This window comes from Anabrus simplex, chromosome 1 (assembly GCF_040414725.1).
Source record: "Anabrus simplex isolate iqAnaSimp1 chromosome 1, ASM4041472v1, whole genome shotgun sequence".
NCBI lineage: Eukaryota > Metazoa > Arthropoda > Insecta > Orthoptera > Tettigoniidae > Anabrus > Anabrus simplex.
The window spans coordinates 586,212,796-586,226,174 of NC_090265.1; the positions used below are offsets into that span (position 1 = coordinate 586,212,796).

The 13,379-nt window shown below is 38.6% G+C and overlaps 1 protein-coding gene across 1 annotated transcript in view; it reads left to right on the forward strand.

Moving 5' to 3' along the window:
• LOC136880930 (uncharacterized) overlaps positions 1–13,379 on the forward strand; it is a 168,125-nt gene that overhangs the window by 41,445 nt on the left and 113,301 nt on the right. The window lies entirely within an intron of this gene.

Genomic DNA, 13,379 nt, shown 5'->3' on the forward strand with positions numbered 1-13,379 from the left:
GAAATGACTTACCATATTAGTGTCAAAAGTTGAAGAGCATTAAACTTAGATAAAAATTTTAAAATGTGGGGAAAAAATGACTTACCTTGTTTTTTCCCAAGGTGAGTGATATTGCAGACGAATACTTGTTTGATGTGAAATGAAACATTTTGTTTTTTGAATTTTATTTTTCCTTGTAGACAACAATATTTTTATTACGTATGTATGTTTTCTACCCACAATATTATGCATCAATAACATGTACAATGCACTTGTCTTATTTTTTTATTTCCTCTAGTTATATATCCTCAAACTATAAGACTATGGTAAGACGAATATTTCTATTACTAACTACATAAACCGTAATCAGTATTTGCCTAAGAATCAGCAACCCACATTGCACTCACTGTCCGTTTGAACTGTGCTCAAGTCTCTGCTTATCATTCATCTCCGTTAAGACATTGCTCCTGAAGGGATTATGAACATGTTTTCTGCACTATTGTACAAATATCAACCCGTCAATGGAAGCACAACAGCTAATTTGATTACATATTCGTGAGATGCATTCGACAATGAGTATTACTCTGAAATAGCATTGAAACCTTGGGAGGATCGGTATTTAGGTTGAGTGGTTGCTTCATCCTTTTCAAGTCATTTACATTGACATCATTATGAGACAGCGTACTATTGACTAGAAGTAAAGGCTCTTATTTAAGGAGGACTTGCTGAGCAAGGAAGGGTAGTTATATACTTCCTTATCCGGCGACACACGAAATATAGGTCATCGAATACGTGATACAAAATTTAATTTAATCTTGAAGTACTGCGAAATCCATGCATGTGAAAATAAAATCAGCTTCTCACATGCACAAATAGTTAGTAAATGCATTAATTTATTTCAGGGTTCCTGGACTTGAAACCTAAATGTTTTAGGACTCATTTTGTGGGTTGGTCTAAGAAATAATATATTCTAAGAATATCAAACTAGTCTCACTTTACCGATCAAGTGGCTGCATTAACACAGATAGGTCTTATGGCAACGATTGGATAGGAAAGGGTTAGGAGCGATAAAGAAGATACCGTGGTCTTGATTAAGGTAAAGACCCTGCATTTGCCTGTTGTAAAAATGGGAAACCACGGAAAACCATCTTGAGGGCTGCTGACAATGGGGTTGTAAATAGTGATGGGAATATTCGAAACCAAAACGTCGTATAATTCGATACTTATACGTTCTCGAGTTATCTTGAATCCTGATAAAAGTATTCGAATACTTCCGCAACATAAGCAACTTACGTAACATCCGAGAACGGTGACGATTGTAGCGCCATCTCTGGACGTAACTGAGAAATACCCCTGTCTTCATAATGGTGGTTCAGGGGATACTTTTTTACAATTCGTTTTACGTCACACCGACACAGATAAGTCTTATGGCGACGATGGGATAGGAGAGGCCTAAGAGTGGGAAGGAATCAGCTGTGGCCTTAATTAAGGTACAGCCCCAGCATTTGCCTGGTGTGAAAATGGGAAACCGCGGGAAACCAAATTTCAGGGCTGCCGACAGTGGGGTTCGAACCCACTATCTCCCGGATGCAAGCTCACAACTGCACGCTCCTAAGCGCATGGCCAACTCGCTCGGTGGTTCAGGGGATGAAGAGAGTAATGCGCATCATACGAGTATTTACCCAAGCTGTATTCGAATGCTTCTCCCAGACGGAAGAAATTAAAATTCTCGAATACAATTTTATTTATTGAACTCATACGCGAATATCAAGTTGTAATGATGATTATAGGTGGCTATCTGAACGCAAATCATTCACAAACAATTGTTTACTTTCTTTACACTTGCTATAAGGAGAAATAAAATGGGGTTTTTTTCTAGAATTTGCTTTACGTCACACAGACACATATAGGTCTTACGGCGACGATGGTATAGGAAAGGGCTAGGAGCGGAAACATTGGCCTTAATTAAGGTGCCGCCCCTGCATTTGCCCGGTATGCAAATGAGAAACCACGGAAAAACCATCCTCAGGGCTTCTGACATTGGGATTCGTACCCACTATCTCCCGAATGCAAGCTGACAGCTACGAGCCCGAAACCACGGGCCACTCCCTGGGTGAAATGAATGTTAGTTACCCCACTTGATATATAATATATATGAATGAAAGTACACCGTAGAGTCACATATTTTGACAGCAACCAGTGGCGTGATATCAAATTTATATAAAATAGCTGCAATTTAAAATTCCTTTCATGCTGGCCAAATAGCATGACGCTCGGTTCCGCTACCAACCGGCTGGCAACAGAGGGCTAGTAGCTTCCTTCAAATCTGCCATTATCGCTTCAAGATAATTCATGATATACGGTTATTTTTTCGGAATTTACGTTTTGGTACCTAAGGTCTGGAGTTTCCTGGATCCCTTAATCACATTTTTAAAGCCCCGATTCAATATCTCTAATTAATTAAATATCACACTTTTCAATCAGTTATTCCAATAAATTTACCACTTCAAGGCTTGGAATTCACTCATATAGAGCTTTCAATTTATATAAGAATTCTTAAAATTATTAGAAGTAGCCGAAGCATTAACGTTCGAAAACGTAGCCTTTTATATACAGTACACTGTTTTCCTCTTCATTGCCCCTCCGGACATAATTAGTCTCCCAGCAGGAAAGATAAATAATATACATAGTATTCGCTTTGCAAAAACGTTTGATTCCAGCGACCATAGCCTACCGTCTCAAAAACAAAATAGTAGAACCTAACCCATTGCAGCTCTAATGATGGAAGAATAAATCTATACACTGAAATACTAACAAGGCCCATTTAATGAAGTAGCACAGAACTTCGTTCCAAAAGAGCAATTGCCTCTTCAGCGAATATAACAAATATATCGCAATTAAAACTTAATGAATCACCAAATATCACTCAGCTCATTATTGTTGATAACGAGACTCATAACCTTTGATCGTCCGGTTACATGTCTGTTTGCTACAAGTAAATGTTACAAAATTCTTCAGAGGGACTACAGTAGACCTTTGGAGTTAATTATCGTAACAAACTCTCATCCTTCAATAATTATATCACAAAATGTATGATGTTGCAGAGAGATGATTAGTAACGACATGAAAAAACAAATGTGTGGGAAACTGTCCATGTTATTGTTCTATGTATACAGTACGTTTCCAGATTCATATATTTCTGGAAGCTATGATTAATCTCATATTTTGCATATCAAAGTAGTCCCTCCAATACAATGTACCTTTTATTTTATCTTAAAATCAGTAATAATATTGAACCATACCGTTGACTTCTTGATTACCTCCACTCCCACCGCCCTGATTCTTCTAACCTTTACGGCATATTTCATTTCCCTGCTAACTAAACTCATCCTATGCGCCTCATATGATTTCACGATCAAAATAGAACCATCCGTATATCTTCAACCACAGTGTTCATTCAGAACATAGCTTTTCACGCATGTTTGTACTGGCTATCATTCCTGCAGCTATAAATATTTTTAAATCACTTATTACCGTCGCATTGACACGATAAACACATTTACACATGTAATCAGATCAGATTCAGGCACACACACAGTAAGTACACGGGACTTAGTTACGATGTCTACGGTAATCCGTAGGTGAACCAAATTTGTTAGCGGTCCAGCTAGAACCAGAGGAATCTCGCTTTTATGTCTGTGGAAATTCTTTTGTATCTTTTGTTGCTTTATGTTTAATTAATCCGAAGCAATTAGCATTGCCTTTTGTTGTGCCTTATCCCGATCTCCCTCAGTTAACCATGGGGTACTCTGCGAATAAAAACACTCTGATTGGATATTTTCACGAACCAAACTAATAGAAGCCCTGTTGGCTATATAATTACTTACTATTTATATGCGCCTATCAACCCCAATGTTACAGCGGAGTACTGTGCTACTTGATGAGTTTTTAACTGGAACAGCAATGGATTCCACAGTACATTCCTTCGGTGTAGGGCACCAGTCTTTCGAACTGCAGCTACGTTCTTAGCACGGGTGTGTCCATGCCATTGTTCTATGTATATCATGCACAGCTGCCTGAAGTTTCGAATGCACAGCAATACGCTGAATTTTCTTCCTTAGGAGAATGATCGCAACGGACTAGGATCTTCATAGATTAATAATCTGTATTTGCTTACATTCTAAACTATATTTTTGCACGAACGACGGTTTTACATTGAGATTTTTTAGATATTTGTGGGTACAGCCTGTTATAACCCCTCATATGTATGCAACACTCCCTAAACAACCGTAGGACGTGAGAATGATACTTCATACTCGTTTGCATTCTAACCTACAGTGTCACTGCGTGAAATTCCTGATCCAATTGATCACTCGGAATGGAGTAAAGGTACATCCTTCGACTTGTTGAAGAATGTATTCGAAACACCGTCAGTTTTACATAATTTACATAGGACCACGACACGGTCCAACCTACATGAATAACACTCATTTGCAAAAGTACTGTAAAATGTATAAAATAATGCGCACGATGACGTAATCGCGCGAGTACAACGAAGGTTGCCGCACAGTATCATCGTAGTCTGACATGGGTCCTATTTGCGTTTTTTGCATACTGCATGTGCAGAAGAGCCACCAAAGCATGTGCGTGTCTTTCCTTCGTTCTACAGATGCAAGACACCGAATAAGGACTTAACAGCAGTGTGAGCTATAGAGCTACGGCGAATGAACATATTTTGATATCGCACAACGGTACACTTGTCTTTATTGTAGATACTAGTATTTATTAACTTCCACAAGAGGCGTTCTGACTCATAAAGTAATGTCTAATAGTGATGGGCGGTCTGAGACGAGGTCCCGAAATTTCTCGAGATTAGCGCAGGCACTATTTCTCGTGAGAAATTTCGAGAGATCTCGAGAGCGGTGTCCCCACATTGTGTGGCGAGTAGCGCGTCGTAGGCCTACAGGTAGACGGAGCTGAATGTTGTTCGTGTCTATCATACGAATAGCCAACCACGAGATTTCTCCACTCCGTAAATACGTGTCAACAAGCGACTAGGACGTTCATTTCTTTCATTTCTACCGACATGTGTTTTGACGCAGTATAACATAAGTATAAAGGATAAGCATTTTGGCATTGTATGCAGCGAAAAGTACAATGAGTAGGCTAATTACAGAAGCTGACGGCTACTATAAGTACATCTGACTGGATACTAGAGGCGTTCATTATTCGAACTCGAGACGGGAAAGCATGCGCCTTGCTGCATATCCAAGCATCATTACGCATGAGTTGAACGTGTAATCAAAAATATCTGAGTTTGTTCCATTTACTTCGACAGGTAGTTGTACATCGTTATCAGACCCCACATACAATATCATATGACCACTGATTGTGTTTACTGATATTTTGCTGACGAAGGAAATAATTCCTTACAATGTTATAGAGTATTCACTTCACAACTAGGTACTTCGGTATATGACGGTGCAATGTGTAATTGTGTCTAATTGTACGCGACAACTTTAAGACGATGCCCGAAACGCAACGTTAAGTCGTGATGTCGGTTATTTTGAAGAGATGCCACATAGCACAGCCCGCTGCATTGTTCGTTCAAAAGAAGTACAATACGTCAACACTTCCTCTGAGTGAGGGACGCAGACGAAGAATACACTAACGGTATCCCCTGCCTACCATAAGAGTATACTACAAGGGGAAACCAAGAGATGATTGAATTAGTACCATGAAACTACTGATGATTAGTACCATCACACGGAGAATATCATGGGTCGCCTTTCCTTGCGAGTAGTACCACTATGTTAGGTACACAATAAGTTTGTGATTAGTAGCAGCAGAGAGCGGTTCACTGTGCGTTTCCAGTACCTGTGATTAGAACCACTTCATGCAGAACATCACGGGCTTACGTTGCCTATGATTTGTGCAATTATGTGAGAAGCACCACGGGTCTCAGCGTTGCCTATGGCTAGTACCACTATATGAGCGACACCGTTGGTCTGCGTTGCCTGTGGTTTGTACCCACTGTGTGAGGAACACCACGGGACAGTACGAGTCCCTGTGATTAGTACACCTATGTGAGTGCACCATGGGTTTGCGTTACCTACGAATGGCGCCATTATGTGAGAAACACCATAGGTCTGCGTTACCTGTGATACGTACAATACTTGTGAGTAGTACCGTAATGTTTTAGAACACCGTGAGCTTTCACTGCTTTTGATTAGTACCGCAACTTGAGAAATACCATGGTTCTACTTTACTAGCGATAAGTACCATTATGAGGGACCGTTCACAGGCATCATCGATTCAGGATTGTGCTTTGAAAGCAGTCCCTTGTCAGTAATATAGTTTCTGGGAAGGTGAGGCATTCCAGGTCGGATCCACTGATTGCTTTAAATTCATATACATCCATTCATTCTTCATCATCACGTTTTGAATTCTGGTCATTAGATTATTTTTTTAATTGTCATTGCATTTCGTCTCATTTTGTACCATTAGGGGCCGATGTCCTAGATGTTAGGCCCTTTAATCAACAAACATCATGATCATCATCAAAATACGTTGGCATAAATACTTCTGGGATGATCTGGAAATTAAAAACACATAATATCAATGAAGGAGAATCGTCACATAACATCTCCGGCCCGATCTGCACCACAAGAAGCTACTTTGTCGACAACTGCGAGGTATCCAGGTAGATGTGCACCCTATCTACAGTTATTGATGAATTACAAACGTTATTCAGCAAATACGTCCAACTGAAATAACTCGTGAACCGTTTAAGATACTGACATTCTCTTTTCACTTTCGTTAATGGTATTAAGGAGCTCATAGTTAAACATGCTGTGCTTTCCTAGGCTTTTGACAAAATGTATCGGCACACGCATTTCCACATGAGAACTGATGATATACTATCAAGCTTCCACTCGTAGTTACTCGGACGTCTCAGAGCTCGCAGTACAGGAGAATCGGTATCGAGAGCGTTGCCCATCACCCCTGTCGAAAGAATTTGAGCAGACTCGAGCATTTTAGATTACACGTGCCACTCATGTGTAATGGTGGTTGCATACAGGTCCTACCAAATTTAAGGACACCTGCATATTTCATCAACATTATTCCTGTCCTTAAACTTTTAGTCTCAGGCATACGATTGTTTACAGGGAACTATAACATATTTAGAGGAACACTTCCTGAAATTTTTATTAAAATATCGCTCTTTGTTTTAAAGTTATTGAACTTGTTTATAATAATTGGAAAGTAAATAGGTATTTTTAATACTTGAGGAGATCTGGACAGTACAGTATGGGGATTATAGTAATACTTTTTGTTGTGAAGAAATACAGATATCTATAAGATATTTATAATTGTAATAGAGAAACAGAATATATTTCCATTTAAGAATATTCCCCGTTTTAAACCTCTCAACAGAACTACAAAAAGTGGTAAAAAAAACAAACATTACTTGACCTTGCATGGACAGGAGACCCCCCAAGCTACAGAGATCATTTGTGTGTTACGTTGTAGCGGGATATCTACAGTACAACATAACATACACACGATCTCTGTAGCTTCAGGGCCTTCCTCTCCAGCCAAGGTCAAGAGATGTTTGTTCTTTTACCACTGTCTGTGGTCCTTTGCCAGCTATTAAATGGGGGATATTTTTAAATACAAACATATTCAGTTGTCCTATTACAATTATAAATATTGTTTAGGTATCTATGTTTCTCCATAACAAAGATTATTAATGCAATCCCTGTGTTGTACTGTCCAGATCTCCTCAAGTATTAAAAAATAGCTATTTTCTTTCCAACAGTTACACATTGAAAACATAGTAACTTCAAAACAAAGTGTGATATTATAATGAGAATTTCAGTTAAGGATCCCCTAAATATGAACTACTTCCCTGTAAAAAACAGACTCGTGAGCCTGAAACCAACATTTCAAGAACAGGAATCATGTTTTTGAAATGTGCAGGTGTCATTAAACTTTTGGTAGGACCTGTATGTAGCAAAGCACATCTTTCGCCGTCAAGTTCGAATAATGCACACCTCTAGTATCCAGGCAGCTGCACATCCTATTTACAGTTATTCGCAAGTTACACAGGGTTATTTAGTTAAGACGTCCACCTCAAATACGTCGAGAACAGTTTAAGATACCGATATTTTGTTTTTACTTTCGTTAATGATATTGCGGGGTTCATAGTTGAACATGCAGTACATTTCCAGGCTTTTGACAAAATTTATCGGCTCACACGTCTCCATATGAGAACGTTATTTCATGGAATAACATCGTATGATTTACTATTCAGCCTACACTAGAAGTTTCTGGGACGTCGCAGAGATCGCAGCACAGGATAATCGGTCTCGAGATTTTCGCGATACGTATTATCAGAGCCCGAATTTTGATGGCGTGTCATCTTTTAATTGGTGCATCATACACATTGCTAATGTACACACATGGTGGTTGGAAACAACGTGAGCCGGTTTATGAGCGTCAGAGGATTTGCCATATTGAAAAATAATTTGAAAATAATTTGATATCTCGCTCCATTGTCATTTTGTTGGCTGCTGAAATTAGTCAAATTGATTGATTCGCGGGCGATTGCAAATGGAATTTGCGAGACTTTGTTGCTAAATTTTCACGTGTCCGAAAACCTACTTAAGAGCACCAATCGAAGAACCAACTTCGCCAGGGGAGGGACTTGAATACGGACCTTCCAACTGACAGGATCGCGCCATAGTAAGTACCTTATGGGGACACCGCCTGAAACCTACCATGTGTGTTTGTGTTTGATGCTGATTTCCGGGCATGGCTCTCAAGCTGTTTCTAAGTCACGCGTCAATGTAACAACAACGCCTCGCAAAGCCCATTTGAATTCCCCTACGAAGCAATCTGATTGACTAACTTCAGCAGCTGATATAAATCACAACGGTGCGAGATATTGAATTATATCCCAAAGCATATTGCTTCCAACCACCCTGTATAAATCCTACATTTCAGAAACTCATATTTATTAATTTTAAGTTTGTAAGTATTTTATTTCTAGGTCATTTTTTGTCTTTTGTGTACTTGGTTTGTCATTTTAATTGCTTGTTTTTTCTTATTGATGATTTTAAGTCTTTATCCAACCTGTTCCTCAATCTACATGATAGGAAGTTGAATATTAATCTTCGGGAATTTAGATAGCGGTTACCTTAGTAACGTGGAATCAACATTCTCAGGCCTTCTTCTTTTGCCCAGTAGTTCATCTTCGATGATTGTGTACGTCTCGGGTCCTCCAAACATGTCGATCGTGTGGGTCTCCCTTCTTGTTCCTCAAATTCCCGTGTCTGAATAATGCTTTGTATTTCCTTTCGATCTTGTAGATTTGGCGATCCTAATTCAGTGAGGTCTTTTTCTAATAATTTGTACCACTTTGGTCTAGTGGCCTTGATTTGTAGGAATTTGTATGAAAAAATGAAATGTCGTATGGCTTTTAGTGCCGGGATATCCCAGGACGGGTTCGGCTCGCCAGGTGCAGGTCTTTCTATTTGACACCCGTAGGCGACCTGCGCGTCGTGATGAGGATGAAATGATGATGAAGACTACACATACACCCACCCCCCGTGCCATTGGAATTAACCAATTAAGGTTAAAATCCCCGACCCGGCCGGGAATCGAACCCGGGACCCTCTGAAATTTGTAAATTTGGTGTGAAAGTCTGTTAGGGTTCATTCGTTCCAAATTCCCTGCAAATTGAATTCGTCGAATTCGAATTCCATCAGTAATTTTGCAAATGCTCTTGTACTGTATATTTCACTGTTAGGTTTAGGGGAACGAGTTCCATTTATGAATCTTGGACCTAAGATTTTTCTCATGATTTTTCGTTCTTTAATTTCCAATTGTTCCTTCAATCGCTTTTGTTGTAGCTCGAGAGTTTCCGCAGCGTAGAGTGCTTCTTGTTTAACTACTGTATTGCAATGTCGTATATTATTGCTCCATGAACGACACTGTTTATTGAAAACAGTACTTGTCAGTTGAAAAGCAGTTTCCATCTTTTGAATTCTTAAAGTTATAGATTTCCTTTCATTACAATTTTCTGTGATCCATTCACCTAGGTATTTGAATTCATTTACCCTTGAGATTTTGTTAGTGCTAATGATAAATTTTTGTGGTGCCTTTTTTTATTACTTTATATACTTTTCCCTTTCAGATTATTTTTCTAGACGGACTTCACAGTGTCAAAACCATTACGACCCAAAGATCTTCTCACATTTTGTTTTTAAGGAAAACAGAGATTCTAAAACAAAATTGTAATGCAAATTTTACAAAAATTATATGAATATTGCATACCTAGAAATGAATATAATTTAGTTTCTAACAATAAACAGTTCGTATTTTAGGACAGTTTTTGTTAGTTTTTAAAACATTATTTGAGAATTTTTATGTCATCACATAGGTATTTTTAACATTTTTATCAACAAAATTCGTCTTATGCTGGTACTTTGTCCTAGATGATGTTAAAAAATGAGAAGAGGTAGGTAGTCTCGGAACAAATTCATAATTTGTTAGATATGAACGTATAAAATGGGTCTGAAAAGATGCAGGTTTCATGTCCAGGTCCTCTCAAGAGTAGTTTGATGGACTGGGACGGGATGCGTTAAGCCACAGATAATAAAGTGCAGAAATATATACGGCCATCATAGACTTGGATTTCTGTAGCTTCTCACTTCAACTCTTGGTGAATACCTACCGTGTAGAATATTTTCCTCATTCCTAACCCATATTTACACCATATTTACACAAGTTTTTAAAGAATAAAGCGACGGTTACATTAAAATTTGGTAATAATTGCATCAACAAGCTTTTTCTTTACATCCATTTGTTTAATCAGTTTTAGCCTCTGTACCGGGAGGTACACCCCAATGCCGCGCGTTTAAATTCAGCGCCTAAACGAACTCCTCTAGTGGCAAAACAGTGAAACTGAAAGTACACCAACTTAGAACTCTACTCTGAAGATGTCGCCACAGAAATAAGATGTAATTTTGTTATTGTGAAGATTCCTGAACTGACTGAATTTCTACTAGTTTTGTTTACTATACATCAAGAAGTTTGGGCATTTTCCCACAGATGACACTACAAAATCTATCATCGTGCACCCTGGTGCGAAGTGAAAGAACTTTTGATTTAAAGATGTTTTGTATTCATAAGTTTTCTTTTTCTAATTGATGTTCATTTATTTTGGGGTTGGCAATATTTTCGTTTCCTATCCGCCAGTTTTGAATCTAGCTAATTCCCAATTTCCGTAATTAATTTTCTACCAATCACAGGCTTCTTCTTCGATTCTGAGTGTTACTTTTGAAATCTACCCATAATTCTGTGGGTGTGTCTTGATTATTCATGAATGATCTCGAACCTTCCCTGAGGGTTTATAAACTGCGGCTTTTGACGTCTATTGGCCAATTGATCGTCATCTTTCTGAGTGTGTGTGTGTGTGTGTGTGTGTGTGTCAAAGCAGGAGGCGGGCGGCCTCTTTCATCGGTCGGCAGTTCATCAAAAAGGTAATGGCCACATAACATCTTTCTATCTTGATAACTCCGCAGTTTAATCCGAGGGAAAGGTCCAAATATTTAACTATGTAACCTTCTTTTCTAAAATGTAAGTTTCTGCCGGCTAATGTAAAAACCTTCATAAATCTTTAACTGTAAATCGGGGATAAAGAGTGATGTACCCTCTCGAGCTCCCCTTCATCTTGGTTTGAGTTGACTACATTTCATAACTATTTTTCCTTCTGTAATTGGTTAATGTAATTCCTATACGAGTCACCTCCATAGTTTGGGAATAGCCCCTGTTTCATCGGCCTAGTTCCCTTTAGGTTTTAAGTGTTCATATCTAGGAGTGCAAGTATTCGGGTCATTTATTTAACCGTTAATCTTGTTCCATGAAGGCCCAGTAGGTTGGGTATTAAATACCCCTGTGTAATAATTTTTCAATTGTAAGTTGTGCCTTGAGAGGCCAGAAATTTTAAGTTGATGTTGCCGTGAGTAGGCTCGGAAAACTGAGAGCCTGTTGGCTCTTTTTCAAAGTTTTTGTAAGATTAATTAATGCCTCTTGAAGGCTAGATGAAACGTTGGGAGCAAGTGCTCTTTGAATTAGGGGATTTCTGCCCTTGAGTAAATTTGTGCTCTTTGTAAATTTGAGCTTGTAGCTCAGGAAATAGAAAGCTAAGGGCTTAAAGCCCAGGGTGTTCAGGTTCTGAATCTTGGATTTTTTTCCCAAACTTCTTTAATGTTTGCTACTTGTACCCGTAAAAATTGTTAAATTCTGAGTTCTGAAAATATAACCTTCAGTTTAAGCTTTTAAATAATTTTGACATTGTAGTTAGACCCATTCACCCCAGCACCTTCTTTAACCTCTTTCTGCTCCACGGGTAACCCCGTAACAGCCTCAAAAATAACATTGGAAGCATCTGCCGAAATCTTATTTATCTGATATAAATTCAACTCCCTTTACTTTGTTTTAGACTCGGTCAGTTAGTCGTCGTCTTTAATCCCAACATCTGCATCAGTGAGACAAAGGATAGTGTGTGATGTATGAGTTGCAGTTTCGATCCCTGCTGAAGTATTTGAAGGTATTTAAATAGTACAACTCCATGTCGTTTACACGTTAAGGAACTCCTGCAGGATTAAATTCTGAAACTCCGGTGTATCTTAAAATAAAAAGACAATGAGGGGCGTTAAATGAAATAAAATTAATAATATTATTATTATTATTATTATTATTATTATTATTGTTTGAGTCATCAGTCCATAGACTGGTTTGATGCAGCCCTCCATGCCACCCTATCCTGTGCTAACCTTTTCATTTCTACGTAACTATTGCATCCTACATCTGCTCTAATCTGTTTGTCATATTCATACCTTGGTCTACCCCTACCGTTCTTACCACCTACACTTCCTTCAAAAACCAACTGAACAAGTCCTGGGTGTCTTAAGATGTGTCCTATCATTCTATCTCTTCTTCTCGTCAAATTTAGCCAAATCGATCTCCTCTCACCAATTCGATTCAGTATCTCTTTATTCGTGATTCGATCTATCCATCTCACCTTCAGCATTCTTCTGTAACACCACATTTCAAAAGCTTCTATTCTCTTTCTTTCTGAGCTAGTTATCGTCCATGTTTCACTTCCATACAATGCCACGCTCCACACAAAAGTCTTCAAAAACATCTTTCTAATTCCGATATCAATGTTTGAAGTGAGCAAATTTCTTTTCTTAAGAAAGCTCTTCCTTGCTTGTGCTAGTCTGCATTTTATGTCCTCCTTACTTCTGCCATCGTTAGTTACTTTACTACCCAAGTAACAATATTCATCTACTTCCTTTAAGACTTCGTTTCCTAATCTAATATTTCCT